The 13,832-nt window shown below is 38.9% G+C and overlaps 1 protein-coding gene and 1 long non-coding RNA gene across 2 annotated transcripts in view; one reads left to right on the forward strand and one right to left on the reverse strand.

Moving 5' to 3' along the window:
* LOC110844259 overlaps window positions 1–13,832 on the reverse strand; it is a 63,505-nt gene that overhangs the window by 39,420 nt on the left and 10,253 nt on the right. The window lies entirely within an intron of this gene.
* LOC118434304 lies at window positions 10,638–12,926 on the forward strand. Its single transcript, XR_004833920.1, has 2 exons — window positions 10,638–12,645; window positions 12,733–12,926. It is a non-coding gene; the product is annotated as an uncharacterized LOC118434304 (long non-coding RNA).

Genomic DNA, 13,832 nt, shown 5'->3' on the forward strand with positions numbered 1-13,832 from the left:
TAAACATTACTCTTTAGTACTTAAAGTAGTATGTAGGAACCATTTGGTTTTTTGTCGTGTTCGCATTTAAGAACCCTGTTGCACCAGATTTGGTCGATGTTACTGTTTGTCGAGATCCAGATAGCTGACTTTGGCTTTATAATCAGCATCGCCGTTGGCTGACTGACTTCTTCATAGGGATTTTCTTGATGGGACGCTAGGGTTCATAAATTACTTTGGAAAGCCGCATGGGTTGAGTAATGTTGAATCGTCTCGTCTTTTGCCCATACCAAACATATTATAGAATAGGATGTTGCATTATGCTTAGCACCAAGCCAATCTTCTCTTCAATATAACCTTCTATGTACACCACGTCTTTGAGTGGTGGGCAAATAAGGTGTGCAAATTCAGTTGGAGAAGTAAAATATCAAAATAAAGCACCAGTATAGGTGCATATACGTCCACATGGTAATAGTTCCTTCCTACTCCACGGCTAGCATTATGTTTGCACTAGACCAAAAGCAATTCGTACATACACACACTTATATAGCCGACCTCCAACAACGACTTCCTCAAATTGAGCTTGTTCTACTCTCCTGCTGAATCCCTAGGATTACACAATTTCATTTGGTTCTCTTTTGATACATATAACACAACATGACCACCAAAGGAATTTTGAATGAGAGGAGGAAAAGCCTTTTGTATCTAAACAATTTGAATCCCACACATGCACACTAAATTAAATGCCGACTTTAGTTTACTGTAGATTACTTTTGTATCACTCACCAAAACAGTTGGGGTCAAGTCATTAAGACACATATGTACATGAACTTTACAGGCACTCTTCAATTATGCGTGTACTTTATAGTGGCAGCATATTTAGGTCCGATCTGACCTCTGACCCGGTGGGACTGTGGAGGACGAGTAGTAAGCGAAAGGGCAAGAAGAAAGCAACTCATCATCATCATCTCCCATGAAAGTATGTAAGTAAATGTAGGAACCACGTATAATCCAACAACTGGCTCCCACGTCTGTCTATTCTATTTATTTTATTGTCGGTTCACTCTCTTCTGCGTTCCCGTGTGAATTCCCCCTGTTCACTCCTGGACCCCACCTTCTTACTTGCGTGCTTTGCTGGCTGTGTGTGAATTCGTGGTGTGGCAGAGGTAGCATCGGGTAGCAATAGTAAGTAAGTAAGTAGTTGGCTACATACATTACAATTTTGACAGCAACTTTCTCCGCAACCCCCAACCAGCCACGCATAATAATATTTTGCATGAGCGAGCTGTGCAGCATACTGATAGCCAACATATTTTGCACATGGGGCAAAAGCTGTCCGTGATTTACGACAAGGAAATGAAAACATGTGGACCGAGCTGAACCAATTAGCAGAGGGTGGAAATAAATTTTATTTCGTGGTTTCTGGGCTCAGGTCAAAGTTTCTTAATTAAATGCTAACTGGTTTCGGAACATTAATTGGAGGCTGCTTTTCAGACAAGCGGATTGTTTCTCTGTCGCAACTTTCAATTTCCGTCAGGCTAAATCCATGTATATATTCCTGATTATTTATCATATTTACTGAACCAGAATGGTTGGCTTCGAGCTTTCAAAAACAACGAGAGGACAGGTGTCTGCATACATCAGGCCATTTTCAAGGGCATTCGAGCATAACACAAGTTCTGCTTTAATTAAAATTTCCCAAAATTTTGCAATTCTGTCTCATGATGTGTGTATTTGTATCGGTTTGTGCCGCGATAGACAGACGCTTGGTGAACAAATGCAAACGCATGACCTCACCTAAAATTAAATATACGCACGACCAATTTAAGCCAAATTCTCGAATTCAATTTAACCAATTCGAATTTCCCTTCCGCCCCAATTTATCTGCAATCTTTCAACACGAGAGCAGACGAGAATGGATTGAGCACGGTAAAGCACGACCGACCAAAAACGGTCTGGCGAAAGGGAAATTGGAGACAGTGTGACAGGAAGGAATTCGTAATTCTATAAATTTTACCATCATCATCACGACCATCAACCATTGGATCTATTCATCTAGAAATCTACAATTCTCCAAAATCCGGTAGTACAAAGCCATCGCGTCCTTGATATCTGTGTGTGCATAAAGAGAGCAATGGAGAACGATCATCAGTCATGAATGTATGTAGGAAGGAGATGAAGATGAAGAAAAGTCTCCCAAATTCCCTTCCTCCTATTCCCGACTATTTAATTTAAGCCTCGTCTTCGTCTTCGTCTTCGTCTTCTTGTGATCGTGATCTCCGACTTTCTCTCTTCTCACGTCCAACTTCCGCCCAGCCAGCCACCACCACCACCACATCACCAAAGGCCCAAAGCAACGTCTTGTCTTGAAAATTTTATTTTAACTACATACCCGTCCAGAACTTGGAGTAACTTTCTCCCTCCCTCTCACTCTCTCTCTCTTTCCTATGTCTTTGCAAATTTGTTGGTTTGTCACACATAGAGCATGCATTCCACGACACCAGGCTCTGAGAGAGATGGACTTTATATCTACTTCCAACAAAATGTGGAATTTCTAGTCTCTTGTCCTCCTTCGTCCTCTTCCACTCAGCTCAACTCGTTAATACCTCTTTACATTACAAAACGAAAACGGAATCAGTACAAGTAATACAAGAAGTAATACAACTGACAAAAGCATTTTCATTTAAAACTTGGTTGAATGAAACTAGTTCAAAGCTCTGGACGGCGAGGACGAGGACGAGGAGAGATTTTACATTCATTCGGAATCAGATATTTCGCTTGTCCTCTTTGGCCATTTTATCTCACACTATCTTTCCTTCCACCGCCCAGCTCCTCGCAGCATCGGCATCTCACTCCTCAGCCCAAATCGGTTGAGGATGCATGGGAGGCCGGGCTCGTGGTGGAAGTGGTGGGAATGGTGAGATAAGTTATGTATGGTTGTTGGAGAGAAAAAGGAGAGAAGGCGGCGGAGAAAATGAGAGAAAGTTAAGTTCGAAAACTCATTTGAACCGAACCTTCCTTTGTGCTCCTTCTCACTCACTCTGTATTTTAATCTTGGTGAAATATTGCGCTATTCTCCGCGGGCCTCTCTCCCTCGCTTTGACATCTCACTCACACACAATCAGTCCCCGTCTCCTGCTAATTCCACCACCAACTCACGCAAAGAATAACAAACACTTGCTTTCCCCAAACTACAACACATTTGAATAGAGAATTAGGCAAATTTTTCAAACTTGGCTAATGGCACAAAAGAAGGATTTCCAAATGGTGGGAATAAAAAAAAGTTTCTCTCTGCCAGACCTAATTCATTCTGATCCTTCGGCCGATATAAGATGTCACCAAAGATACGTATCTCTCTGGGCGGCTCGGGGACTCACAATTTAATAACTGAACGTGCACTTAATAAGGTAAACTTCTTAAATATAATAATACACAGTTTAGGCAGATAAGAGGAAATCTTAAACACAATCTCTCTAAACCTCGCCACTTTGCATTCTTCGTATGTATGTGAAAATGGCCTAAACTTTCCCTCCCGAGTTTTGAGTTGCATTGTACGAGAGTTGGTTGAGGTTTTTGGTTTTGCGTCTCTTCGTCTCTTTCGTCTTGTCGTCTGTTAAATTTTCCATGATGAGACTCTTACAAGAGATTTCTCCTTTGTTCTCTTTCTCTCTCATACATTTTTCCGTCGCCCAAATTTACTGTGTTTCACTCTCTCTCGCAAAGTGGTACATATATTTCTCTCTCTTTGTTGGGAGGAGGAGGAGGAAAGGGTTGTGTTTGGTGGTGGTGGTAGCGGAAGGAAAAGGGAGATAGTGAAGGATGTGTAGCCTTAAGTGATTCAATTCGAGCACAAATCAATGTGCTCCTTCAGCTTCAGCTTCTACAAACTCGGTTTGTTCATTTTTTCTTTCTCGGTGGTACGTACTAGTCTAGTGGGTGGTGGTGCTGGCGGTGGTGGTAGTCAGTATTGTGCGCGGCTTCACTTTCAGTTAAGTTTGGTTGTCTTGTCACACTTGGACAGCAAAGACTTTTTCCCCTCTTGGACTTGTTGGGTTCGTTCGTGTGTGAAACTTTTGGAGAAAAAAGTCAAAAAGTAATGTTCAACCTAATAGATAAAGTGCACAATGGTGTGTGTAGGATGGGAAACGATTGTCACAAGTCAGCTACTAGTAATTGGTTCAATAATAATCTAAAGGGCTCAATAAAGTCACAACTTGAAGTGGAGAAAGTGGAGAAGGAAAAATAAGTGGCTAGATTTTGGCGAAAATGGCAAACCGAATTTTACAGGATGTTCTCCCTTGTTTTTAAAAGTGCATTAAGGAAGTCAACCTCATATAAAAGTCGTTATTTGTATATGCAGCTGCTCCGCTCCATGCTTTATATGCGAGTGCCTTTATATCACGTTGCTTTAAGGAAAGAATTCGTGCCTCTCTCTGGCCTTTCTCCTGCATCTTTTCTTCTTCCTCCTTCCACCACTGCCAAATGACACATGCACATTGACTAAATGTCACAACATTATTTGTTTCCTCAAATACGACGAACCGGCTGCCTACTATTATTGCTCGGTGCTCTTAGATACGTACTCACTGCAGCTACAACATTGTCTGTCTCCACAGCGGCAGTGAAAGTTTATACCCCGAGCAATTGGATTTGATGTTTGATATGATATTGGATAGAAAAATGTAAAAAAAGTATGGAAAGGATTGTTTGCCTCGGTGGTTTGGTTGGACTACTCTTATGCACGTTTACTAGGCTTCTACTACTCGTGCTATGCAATCCCATCGTTGTCGCTGAATGTTTCGATGTATACGTGGCTGTTCGTGTCACACAGAGAAAAAGAGAGAGAAAGGAAGAGACATATTGGACAAGATATGACAGGATATGACAATGGGGTTCATTTTGTCTGCCAAGTCAATATATATCAGACCAATTTTTATGATTTGCATACACACAAGCATACTCATACTTTCTCTGAGAAAGAAAAAAAAAGTTTGGAGCCACAAAAAGCGCGGATATGAAGACAAATATGTAGTGATCAGAATGATGGCACAAAAATATCGCAAATTGAATAGGAAATTGAGCTTTCTTACTCTTTCCTATTCCTAAATCCAGGTTGACTTTAAACAGAGGTTTACTTGGTTCACTGACTTTTCGACTCGTGTAGTTACAGTGGTAGCTGCAGTCCACATACAGAGTTGTTAGTAGTTTGTGCGTTTCTTTTTTGTTGCTGAAAAACAACTGATTTCTGATTTCTTTGGGGAATAAAATTTTTCTGGAACAGATTTTCAATTTGTTGGTGATCGATATCAACTTTGGCAAACATTGTACCACAATAGGAAACTCTCAGTGTTCAAATAAGTATGTAGCAGTGTGCATACTTTTGCCAACTATTTATCTATACGCATTACGTATCCAGGATCCTCATGCATAGTTATACAACTAGCTCGGTGATATTAAATTGCTTACTTTAGGTCTTTCTTCTCATTTTATTCAAATATTTAAGCTTGCACCAACCCCGTGCAAGATATGTACATACGTTCTACTACGAATTGAAATTCCAAAAAGAGTAAATAAATCGATACATTTATGATTGTTGGGCTGAGAAGGGTGGTATAAATGTAGGTATGATCTAATCAATCCAATCCATGTAATCACTCGAGGAGAAAGTTCCCTCATAATCCAATCAACAGAACGAACGTGGAGCAACTCCTCTGAATAAATAATTAACTCGAGACTTTATGAATTTAGAGACTTTTGTTGGTCCTCCAACTTGCAAAATCATAAATTGCTTCTGATGCGGGTGCTGGTAGTGTTGAATCTCTCTGTATTTATGTGTACACGAGCCCCATACATTTTCCATCTGTCAGAGCCAACTCTGGTCAAGGTGGTTGAGATAAAGCAATCCGTGCAAATCCTACAATTTAATAACATTTTACAGCAATGGAGCAAGTCCCACACAAGTAAACCAGCAGTCACCGACCGACGGCTGGAATATGTGTGCTCATTTTGAATATATGGATGGAGTAGGTAGGGCTGGAAGGAAGGAAGGAAGGAAAGATATGGGAGGAAGCTGAAGAAGAGATCTAATTCATGAATATTCATCACATTTATTTTACTCCTCTGCCTGGTTGTTCCATCCAATTTATAAATTAGAATTTCTGGTCTGGTCTCATCCTCCATCACATCCACATTCAGACCCAGTAGCCAGCACGTTTAATTCAAATGACAAAACAAAACAGGAGCAGAAGAGTGGTGGAGAAAGTCATGTTGTCAGAGTCAGAGCAGCCCAGTCAACCCTACATATTTATTTGGATACATATTTATGTATATGCTCACCCAGATCCGCATGGAAATGGCACAAGCACACTGTTTTAGACCGTATCACAGGAAAACTCGTAATGCATTCTGCACGTCAGTATCCATCTCAAATTTTTGAAAGTGGAGCATATAATAACACACAACTTGCGTATGTACGGATAACTGGGTGAAAGAGAAGCAGCAAACCAGCAATAAATTGCTAAAGTTGAAGGCAACCAAAATACTTGTTTGTAATTTTGCACCCAATTTTACACATCGTTCCTTCTATCCCCTCTTCTCATCTAAATGTTACGACTCGTACATTGAAGAGGAGCAGCGAATTAATTAAGGATTTAGGTCTTCGTTAGGCTACGCAAAGCCCCACACAATCTAAATCCACCCAAACAACAACATCATCATCATGATGATCATGAAGGAATAAAGTCAAGTGAGTAAAGTTGCCTGCATGGGTTTGTTCCATCCGGCAACATCATTTTCAAATTATTCATTTCAAACCATATTCAACGCGGACCTTCTCAAGGGAAATGCGACCTTATTATTACACTCTTGCGACGCAGTTGCAGAGATGGAGTCGTTTATTAAATTAATATACAACTTTATAATACTTGAAAGTGAGATTTCCAGTAATGTCCATAAAGTAGCTAACTAATATAAATGGATATATTCACATACATACATCTGCGGAGTTGCACATTATGCATATTTATGTATGTCCGTGTGTAATAAGTGTAGCATATCATAATCAAGGAGAGAAGAAGAGACACCTCATCGTGTGCATGCAGCAGGAGTATAATAATACTAAAACAAACACATAAACTCTGCCCTGGTCGTTCCCGAGACAAGAAAGATGTTATCCCTTTATTTGATACCATACGATTTCTTATCTAAAGTATCCACATATGGCAGCAAGGAGGAGGATGAAATATTGTTACAATTTTCCTAACAAGATATACAACTTAGCAAACAGTGTGGCGATATGAGAACATTGGGGCGAGTAAAGCAAGTTGTGCTAAAATACAAGAGCAGAAGAATTTACTTTAAGGATGAGAAGAGACGGACAAAACAAGCCCTGTTTGAACAAGTTTGATACACTGCTTGTCTGTCCAAGACACGGCTTGTCAATTCTCCTCCTCTGAACTGTCTTAACTCAAACTTTTTTTTATTTTAACTCGGCTAACAAGAAGATCGTTTCTCTTATGGCACTCACAATGGAGGATGGATGCAATAAGAGCAAAGATTGAGAGCAGCCACCACGAAGAAAAAAGAACGAAACATAAAGAATCATCCGAGAGTCGTGTCGAGAGCAACTAACGATTTTGTGTCAATGTCACCAAAAAGCACAACCACCACCATCGTGATCTCATCATCGCGACTTCAACACTGCTTAATATACGTACATAGGCCCGGTTATCTGTTTCTTTATGTATATATATAACATCCTCTTTTCCCATCTGTCTTGCATCTTTGCTTCCTTTAATTGAATAATTTTACGAAAATCTCATAATGCTACTCTCAAACCAATAAACTAACCACCACGTAACGTAAGAGATGCGACTTGGGCAAAATTTACTGACTCAAACTCAAAGATGCAGCAAGACATGAAATAACGTGATATTGCTTACGGTTCAATGTTTGCATGGGTGATTTTGGACAAAAATCTCAAACAGCATGAGGTGTTGCTTCAATGTTGAATTCTATGTATGTAACTAGAGAGGTTTTATTGACACAGAATGAGTAGTTAGTTAGCCAGCCACCTAAACTACTCACCCACCCACCTCGTTAAACACGATAAGTACGAAATACCCAAATTGGATTCCTCCACACTGCAAATAATACTACATTTACACACAAACATACGTACATGCAGATACATATGTGCGTATGGTTTAAGCAAATTGAGGGAAAATGGTAAAAGCAAATATTATCTGACTCTCGTAGATAGCACGACGGTTAAAGTCCTCCTCAATTTGTCGGTGAAGGGGTTGAGCGTGAGAAACTCCAGCTGCCATAACATAATAATATACTCCACTCCTAATATTTCATGTCATTAAAACAAAGAGTTTGGCAATATATATGCAGCTACGTACCTATTATTAATTGTTTCTATTCAAATCTACATTTAATTAATTAATACCGACTCCCCCACTCTCATGATGGAAATGATGAGGTGCTGCTGCAGTGAATGAACGATGCAGTCAACCCTTTCACCCTCTCGCGTACAGAATAAACGCACGAATAAATTAATATGATTCGAATTAATTTCGAATTTTAGCCAACCGTGATAACGACGATGGTCGACGGTGGTGATGGTGTTTTATCTCGTGGTAGCGAGTTGAAATGGCTGATGAATTGGCCAGATAGGTATTAATAACCGTCATCAAAATCCATACCTTTCTTGTTGATGTATTTGAATTCCGTCATGAACAATGAAATGCCACTCAACTCAATTACAGTAATAAATGTGATTTCGTACACATTTACGCTCTTGCGAAAGAGAAGAATTGATATTTTAAAGACAGAGGGATGTAATTTATATTGAAAAGTCAAACTCTAGCACATACATACACCACCCTTACGAAATTAACAAAGCTAAACAGAGTGTGGAGTGCGTTAGGTTACATCGGATATGACAATGGTTACATACTTATTATTCTCAGACATGTACAAGGACTCATTTGATATCTATTTATCCCACAACGGTTGGATAATAATAATGTGTGTATGTATTTACCTTGTGATGACGACGACTGCTGCGGTGTAAGATTATTTTGGTGGTATTAAATATTACTTATATTCGAGAATACTGGGTGTATGGCAGGTGAGAGAGTCAAACAAAACCTCGAACCTCTGTTCCGGTTCGTGTATTCATTCCATTCCACCGGAAGTCCCAAATAGCCGAATCCAAACCATCCTCCTCCTCCATCATCAAACTCAACAAACCCTCAAGAAGAAGCAGGGCTTCCATTTTTTTAAGGTTTTCAACCTCACAAAACTCTTGATCATGCACCTGCAATCTGTTCTTGGCTAGCTTTTAGGACTGCCAATGAGTTCGAGTCAACTCATTTGACTCATTGAGTTAGTGAGTTGAGTTGAGTTTGAGTCGAGAGTTTAACTCGACTCACTTTGTGAGTGAGTCGAAAAATAATGAGTTTGAGTTGAGTTACGGAAAATGAGTTCGAGTTGACTCATGAGTCAACTCATTAAGGATTTTTTTACTGCCAGTTTGTCCATTTCGAGATTTTCACCTTGATGAAAGCAAGTTGCTAAATCTCTAGCCAGCGATTTGTGATAAAATTATTTACATTTTTGTATTTTTCACATTCGGATTCTCGTGAATCACTTTCTCTCCAAATATCTCAAGATTAATTTACTAGGCTGAGTGAAATAAAAAAAATGGAAAAATTTGCAATTGTCAAAAAAAATATATGAAAAATTACACTATTAAATACACATACGTAGTAATCATATACCGATTTGTTGATTAGCTTATCGAAATTAACAGCAATTTTATAGTTGTATTTAGATTTTAAATTAAAATTTTTAATCTTCTGTAGGAAATCATGAAAATTGTAATTGGTGAATACCAATTTCATTCTCAACGGAAGTTTTATTTAAAAATCTGAAGTTTACCGAGATTTTTAACCCCTTTTGAACGTAATTATTTAAATAAATATTTTACTCTAAAAAAGGTGAGTCGACTCATATGATATGAGTTGAGTTTGAGTCGTTAACATTTGAGTTGAGTCGAGTTTGAGTTGAGACTAATTTGAGTCGAGTTGAGTTTGAGTCGGTGATTTTTCTTATTGAGTTGAGTTGAGTTAACCCTCAACTCAGCTCAACTCAACTCATTGGCAGTCCTACTAGCTTTAAATAGCTCCGAAAGCTAATATAAAATGTACATGAAAATGAATGCTTCTATTACTTTTAAATAAATACAAAAGTGGAGCAGTTATCCTCACGTAATTCAATTAAATGCTTTATACGTTGTAATTTACATTCCATCGAATTAAACACACATTGCAGAGAGAGGTCCTGCCGGGAGGGAGACCAAGATCTTTGTTGAGTTTGGACAAAACGTGAGCCCAACAGTTTAAGATTTGAATTCGATATGCTTTGTGTGGGAATCGTTCTTTTTGTCATGAAAAGTTAAAATATTTTAATTCAAATATACGAACAGGAGACTTGTTGTATCCAACAGAAAAATCTAATTTAACCAACCATTGAAATTTAAGCATATTCAGTAAGAAAAGTGCATTTTATCTCCGTTCTTCTTGTTTTGAGTTGGACACGCTTCGTGTTTCAGTTGGCTTGTGCCACGGCGATGAGGGAAGTAAGTAAAAGAGAGAATTGCTCATGGCAATTCACTTCAAAAGTGGTAGTGGTAACGTAATGAGATGCTATGCAAGGAATATGTATAAGCCTGATGACGACATGGTGGTGGCCCTTTCTTCTGTTCCTTCCTCTCGTTAAGTCCAACATGGATATTCGGAGAATGAGCTCAACTCGTTAATAAAATAGTGCATGGCACGGGTGCTTTTATCATAATAGCCAGCAGAACAGATGCTCAAAAATTTTATTTTATTTGAAAACGGACTGAAGAAGGCTACATTTGGTCCTTCTTCCCAGGCAAATTATTCCAAACAATGATGAGAGGAACGAGACTTAACTTGTCTTTAGGCTATGTAAATGAGAATAAATAAATGTTTGAGTTTAAACTGGGTCCTTTTTAGACCTATTATTGCATCAGCCATCATATTCTGCTGCGTAGATCCATAGAACGAGAAATGTATGTATAAAAGCAATAAAGATGAACAAGTCGCAACGGCAGTTATTTTGAATATGTACTTGTGTAATTCATTCTTATATAATTAATTGACATTGTTTTGACAAACTGTGTACAGGTAAATTGCATAAGTGAGAGGGAACAGGAAACCCATGTCAGGCATTGGACATAAAATGACAAACAGCCAGCCCAAGTAAGCACAGCTATAAACACACAACATAATAAATACGTAAATATGTCTGTGATAAATAATCACACACTCGCATCGCGCAACTAAAACTTACGAAACGCTTGATAAAAATTAAGGTTACATGTACATAAATCACCGGTTTATTCACAAAACATAAATTGTACAAATAAAATCAGCAATGTTTGAAATACTACGACAGGTTGGGAATAAATGAGTAAATTGACACGCCATTAATGAGCCAAAAGAATAATCTACGATGGCTGGGTGAATGAGATGGCGGATGCGAAATGTTTTCGAAACGAGGAAATCATTCATGTGGGGTTAGATGATTACTTCGACTAGGATTTGTACATTGCAGGGACCACGGAACAGATATCCGTGTCGAGTAGAACAAATAGAGCGCTTTATTATTTCTTATTGTCTTGTACATAACAATTAGCAGTCTTTTTTTGGCCGTATGCCTGACATCACATCCAGCACATTGCATCCACTCACGTCTATACATACGTACGTAGGGGAAAAGCGTTGGGACAATTGTATTAGTTCACAGTTGTACCCATTCCATGCTGCTGCCTGCTGCGATAAGAGTCAAGGATGAGAGGAGGAAGAGCAAAAGCCTGAGGTGCTGCTGGTTTGGTGGCAAAAAAGTGCGATGATAATGATCAGGTTCTGAAATCATTTGGGAATCGAGGAATTGAGACTTTTCAGTCCAGGCACGTTCCACTCCACGCCAAAGCAGCACAGCAACCCACGCCACCACATTTCCAGTCGGGTTACATACACTGATAGTTCCCCTTAGTTCTGCACCAGATAACTTTTCCTCCACGATTCCGTGGGTCTTTTATTTCCAGTATCAACATATCATCAATGGTGCGAATGCTATTAACCGAAACAGAGATACCAATGCAACGCCTGCCTTCCTCAAACCGAGTAAAGTCACACTATTACTATTTAAACCTTATTTGGCTTTGGCACTTGGGAAGGAGAACTAAACTCACAAATCTCAATCTCCAACCAAGATCTGCAAGTGAAAAAGTTTACTTTGTAGGTATAGGTAAGTAGGTAGACAAAACCATTAATATAAATTATTGGATTGGTTTATTGGCACAGGTAGAGACTTGGTTTGCTTAATTATTCATAAAGATTGCGATAGCCGTAAAAGGTCTAATTGTACTGTTGTGAAGTGAACCGAAGAGATACCCTCCTCGTAGGTATTTAGCCAGACCGAGCTAGTTTCGCCCTGGAATGCGGCACACGACGCGACGCATTTTAATTCGAAAATTTAGATCTCCAAATACGTCTTTCTCAGCGTCTCAAATAAATGGTACACTTTGCGCAGGATGGACCGCTGATACTTAAGCGTAATAGCGAAATGGTAATAAAATAAAACTACGGAGGCAAAAGTGCGAGGAATTATTTTTTAGTGGGAATTAGCACATGTTTATTATTATTATTCCACTAGTAACATTCCTGTGGTGGGCAATTTCGAGGGAAAAAATGCCGCAGAAGAAGAAAGTCTACTTTTCTAAATTAATTAGCCCCTGGAACCAAAACAATTTACAAGAGTCCGAGCGAGTTCCACTCCTTAAAATATAAAATTGACAGTCATCATTTTTCACTTTGTGCGTCAATTTGAATAAAACGTGTATTGTATGACATTAGTATGTGCTTGGCATGACTATGTAGCTCTAGTACAATTACATACTATGTATATTTCGTCGTATTTAGGATGAAATGAATGGACATCCGTTGAGTGAGTCAGAGTCAATCGAATGCCGATGGTTGAAGGTGAACCGAATATGTAACATGTATGTACAACGTCCTATTGTTTGTTAATCAGAGTCTGGTATCAGCCCTTCATTGTTGCACGAACAGACGACCTGGGGATAACAAACGACGGGAAAAGTAAAAGTGACTTATAAACGAGCTTTAGCATGTAGTAATCCCACAATAATAGTGAGTAGTGCGTGGGAGAGTACCTTAGCCTAAATAAAAATGCCCTATATATACATATGTGTGTACTACCATAGGTACATACATACGCAGGTACAACGGAAACCGGTCAATTTTTAATTTCTAAACTGGAATGACAGGATGTTGATGCAGGCTGGATGAAAAATATGTTAAAACTAAACGTATTACTACGAAAATGACGTATGAAATTTGTGACAACTGAAAAATTCGTTCATGGTGGCAGTAGCATTTTTGTTTCGTTTCTGCTCGTTCGTTCATGTCCAATATGTCCATTGCAAGGAATTTTGAGATTAAAAATGTGTCCAAGTATTCGCCAATAATTAATCTTCCATAACCATATGAGACGACACAGTTTCTGAGACAGGATTGTTAGATTTACCCTCGACTGCATTTGTATTTATCACTGTCTGTTTCCCTATTGTCAGTTCCCGAATGCGAATGGAAAGTCGTTTGTCGAATTAGTTTAAGACAAACTCAAACAAGAACACAAAGAAAGAATGTGACAGAAACCAACGGAAACTAATGCAATGGTGCCCTACTGCTGAGCTCTTTCTAGAAAATAAGTAGTAAGAAAAAGGAAGATGCCAA

Source organism: Folsomia candida, unplaced genomic scaffold (assembly GCF_002217175.1).
Source record: "Folsomia candida strain VU population unplaced genomic scaffold, ASM221717v1 Fcan01_Sc002, whole genome shotgun sequence".
Taxonomy (NCBI): domain Eukaryota; kingdom Metazoa; phylum Arthropoda; class Collembola; order Entomobryomorpha; family Isotomidae; genus Folsomia; species Folsomia candida.